Source organism: Microtus ochrogaster, chromosome 17 (assembly GCF_000317375.1).
Source record: "Microtus ochrogaster isolate Prairie Vole_2 chromosome 17, MicOch1.0, whole genome shotgun sequence".
NCBI classification, from domain to species: Eukaryota; Metazoa; Chordata; class Mammalia; order Rodentia; family Cricetidae; genus Microtus; species Microtus ochrogaster.
Genome location: NC_022019.1, coordinates 33659064 through 33663784, shown reverse-complemented (window position 1 = coordinate 33663784; position 4721 = coordinate 33659064). Strand labels below are relative to the sequence as shown.

Below are 4721 nucleotides of genomic sequence, written 5' to 3'. Positions count from 1 at the left end.
AACCTCCAAACAGATGAACCTCCAAACAGGTGAACCACCAAACAGATGAACCTCCAAACAAGTGAACCTCCAAACAGATGAACCTCCAAACAGGTGAACCTCCAAACAGGTGAACCACCAAATGGAACAGGTGGTTTCTTTTAGTGGGTCCAGGGGCCTGGGGTCACGACAAAGCAGGGGGGAGTGAAGAGGGAGGCAGGAAGGAACAATCAGCATAATTCTGTGTGTGACACACACTGGGATCATAACTGCTCTTTTGTTTCTCAAAGGGTGAAGGCTCCCTCTAAGTGTGTGTGTTTCCTTGGAGTCTTGGGTGGTCCTGCTCCTTGTGGGCCTTCAAGGCCAAGCAAACTCAAAGTTTTAGCCAGCTTTGATTTCTCTTGTAGCCTCTGACTTTGTTTCCAATGAACTGCTAAATTTGGGACTCTAGCTTGTGAATTCCCAGAGTTTAACTGAAGGCCTTGATCAATACATGAGCTATTCACCCTGCTACCCTGACTCTGTTTGGTCAGTCTGCATGAGAAGTCTGGGGGAAAAAGAATAGACAGAAAAAAAGGAAGCACAAAGAGAAGAAAAAGACACACCCAAGCCGAAGGCCCACACAACGTTAGTTCTCACCACCCGGGGGAAAGGGTCAGAGCCCCAAATTTACCCACATTTCCACCAGTCTTAAGACACTAGTTTGTTTACTTATTTGTTTTTGTCTTTAGAAGTAAGCCATGTGAAGAAGAGGCAGGCAAATCAGAGCCCGCACAGGAGACACCTGACCGCTTTGAGGTAACTCATCTTCCCTTTCCGTCGCGTTTGTGAACACCCAGCAGGAGCTACAATCTTGTACCATCTGAATGTTTGTTTGAAGAGCTTTGAAGAGCCTAACTGCCCACAGAAAACAACCCCAGCCCAAACCACACTCAGGGTTCGATACAATCTGGCTTCCATGTACATTTCTACCCTACAGTGGGTAAGAGATTCTTTTTCACACTAAGATCGATCACAAGATAACCGAAGTCTGATGTGCTGTGCAGGGCAAGTACAAAGGGTGCTGTGCGGGAGCCGCGTGCTCCTGGGGACTGGCAGACAGAGGGGCAGTTAATCTGCTCTTAAACAGCTTGAAAAAGAGCAAGTGATAAGATGTGGACTGTGAGAACATAAACTTGGCAGAAGCAGGTTCTTTCTGTTTTAATCATGGCTGAGGCGGACCACACTTTTGAGAGTCAAGGTACATCCTCGTGGCTATGACTCATTACTACGATTCACGAAACTGCAGGAAATGGAGAAGTACTGGGACAGAGATGGCTGCAGAGCTCGTGGCAGAACCACACGAGCTTAATATCCCACCGGCCTGGTGCCAGAGGGACAGCGAGCAGCCCCCCAACCCCCCTCAGCCCCCTACTCTGCTCCCCCTACCTGCTAGCCATGAACCCCACTTGGCCTTAATCCATCCTTTGTGTTACAGATTCCTTTTGTTGCCCTATATGAATCTTCTCTGAGAATTTCCCATGGATCCAAAGGAAACCCAGAAAGCGGTGGCTCCTCATGAATCAGGTATCTGTACTTGGCACTGAATTTTGGAAGCTTCATTCATGTGTAAACATTAAGAAGAAACAACACAAGAAGAGATAAAAACTGTTCAAACTAACAGATATCAGCGTATAATAAACTTAAACTCAAGCTGAAGTGAGCTTTCCAGGAAAACATGAATAGCTTTTAGTTTCGAAGATAGCAAATAACAAATAACTTATGTATTATACCAGTGGTTCTCAGCCTTCCTAATGCTGCAAGCCTTTAATAAAATTTCCCCATGTTGTGGTGACCCCCAAACATAAAATTATACATAAAATTATTTTGTCAATACTTCACAACTGTAATTTTGCTACTGTTATGAACTGTAATGTAAATATTTGATATGCAGGATATCTGATATGTAACCCCTAACAGGTTGAGAACCTCTGTTTTACACAATGTCCCTGGCGCTAGGGACTAAACACAGAATCTTATGCATATTAGGCAAGCATCCTACCATTGAGGTACATCCCCAGTCCTGTCCACTTGCCCCCAAATAAAACAAACCACATATTAACCGCCAGAGTTAAGTAAAATTATTTCATAAACACAGTCTTTTTATACATGATGGCTTCTGATACTGAAAGTTTAAATATATATATATATATGCTCATACAGGTAATAACTTTCATGACATTTATTTGTGCATGCATGCGAGCGTATGCACATGTGTGTGTTGCTCAATGACCAACTTCTAAGAGTCTGCTCTCTCTTTCCACAGTGGGGGTCACTGAATCGTTAGGCTGGGCAGCAAGTGCCCACCAGGCCATTTGGTGGCCCCACAGAGAGGTTTTGTAATTCTGTTTGCAATAAGGAATACCGTCTGTACAATTCTTTCTTGTGGCATGATTTTTAATGTTTAGGTATTTTAGTTAGCATTAAAACCAAAAGGAAGAAAGAAAAAGGAAGTTAAGTCATCTAAAGGGAAAAGGAGAAGTCACATTGAGCAAGAGGCCTCTGGATGGACTGTGGCTTTGTGACTCTCAGCTCACTGGTCAGCAAGGGAGCCATTCACAAAGAAGGCTATTGTTCTGGTTTTGCTTGTTAGAGACAGGAGCTTCCTCTGCAGCCTAGGCTGTCTTTGAACTCAAAATCTTCCTGCTTTTGCCTCTTGAATGCTGTGATTATAGGGGTGCAGCACCATGTTCTGCTTATAAACCAAACCCCCTCATCCTCACAGCCTATGATATATGAACTACGGCCTCATGATGAGAGTGTCAGAGAGAAGCAGCACTCGGAAACAAGTGCCAGCACGCATGGCACAGTAGGAAAGAACACTCGCTCGATTAGTGCTGCTACCAATCATTTTATTTTAACCAACACATCAGTGCTGGGGGCACCTTACATGCTCAGCTCATGAGCAGTCATCAGAAACAAACAAGGTCTTATCTATATGCAGGAAAAATAAGAGATTAATATAAAGATTTAGCAGATTTTTTTATTATTTGGGATAATTACTGTAAAAAATTCAATTGATTCATGAATGGTTAATGATAACAGATTCCTTGAAATGCCAAGTCATCCTGGAATGCTATGTAAGATACACCGGGGACCTATTTACTCCTCTGGGGAAAAAAAAAGGATTTTTCTTTGGAAATTATTAGGACCCTTGAGTCCTTTCAAAGGTTAACTCGCTTACTGGCTGTTCGGACGCAGACTGGAAGAGACACGGCTTCCACCTCAACACTCTAGAAGACTCTAGAAAGACAGTTGAGAAATGCATCCCCCAGTTCTAGAACCCGACTGTCACAGAATGAAACTTTCTGAGGTGACAGTAAGCAATGAATTTACCACCAGAAGTCTAAAAACAGAATAGCGAAAGAAAGAAAATAGGACACTTAAAACAAACGTATCACAGTGTGTTATTAAGACAGACATGTTACAGCTGGTAATGAGCCTGCAGAAACCCGCACAGTGACAAAGGTGGTTCCCATGTTCCTGCATGCTTTAGAACATCCGAAAATGAGGCTGGAGATCACCACTGCCGGCAAAACTCTGATGCCACTGCTCCTACCTGCAGCTCTCATGGCAAAACTGACCCCAGAATGACCCTAAACCACCACAGGTCTCAAGAATACCAGATGGCTCTCAACTGTGATCCCAGCAGGACAGGACAGCTGTGAGCTCAAGGTGAGTGTGGGGGGCAGAATAAACCCAGGCCCAAGGGGGAAGTGGGGAGGAAAGAGGGGGGGGAGGAGAGGAGAGGAGGGGAGGGGACAGGAGTGGAGGGGGAGAAAGAAGAGAAGACAGAGGGGGACAGAGAGAGGAGGGGAGGGGAGGAGTGGGGAGGGGAAGGGAGGGGAAGGGATGGGAGAGGAGAGAGGAGAGAAGAGAGAGAAGGGAGAGAAGAGGAAGAGAGAAGAGAAAGGACAGGGAGAGAGGAGAGGGGTTGGCGGAAGGGGAAGGGAAATGAGAACCAGTTGTCCCCTGGAAGCCTCACTATGGGGTCCTGGGTGAATGATCCTCAGAACCTTGGCTGGGAGCACAAGGTGAGGGAAGTGAATGGCCGCATACTGTCAGTTTAGAGAGTCTGGAGAAAGTGTCACAAGCCCTCAGGGTGGCCCAAAGTCCTAGCCACTCCTTCAGAAAACAAGGATCAGTGTGGCTGACTGACAGGGTCTGCAGTGGGGGCGTAAGTATTTGTCCCCCCTTGATACGACACATATTTCTATAAACCCATTCTGTAATTTTCTTAACTTTTAAAAGAAAGAGATGGAAACTATTTTCTATGTACACTTGTTACAAATCTATTTCCACAAGTTTACATTCAGGTCATGAGGCATCAATCTCAGCTGCATGCTCAACATTTCTTTTAAAGTGTTTTCTAAAGTGCATTGAATTCTTGTGGACCTGGGAAATCTCCAGGTGAGGACACCAAAGCCTCCAGCATGCTCCCTTCTCCCCCCTCTGGCCACAAACACCGTGATCTTGGTCCCGCTCTGACCCACCTGACTTGGCAAGTCACCTCATCTTTTCCCTCCACAACCACGTCTCTTACACAAGTGGGACAAGCTCTCCTGAAGTGGAGTTATCTCTCCTGAAGTGGAGAAGCTCTCCTGAAGTGGAGAAGCTCTCCTGAAGTGGAGAAGCTCTCCTGAAGTGGAGAAGCTCTCCTGAAGTGGAGAAGCTCCCCTGAAGTGGAGTAGCTGTCCTGAAGT

At 45.5% G+C, this 4721-nt stretch overlaps 1 protein-coding gene across 1 annotated transcript in view; it reads right to left on the bottom strand.

Moving 5' to 3' along the window:
- Ubac2 (UBA domain containing 2) overlaps positions 1 to 4721 on the bottom strand; it is a 157337-nt gene that overhangs the window by 47211 nt on the left and 105405 nt on the right. The gene's annotated exons all lie outside the window — the stretch shown is intronic.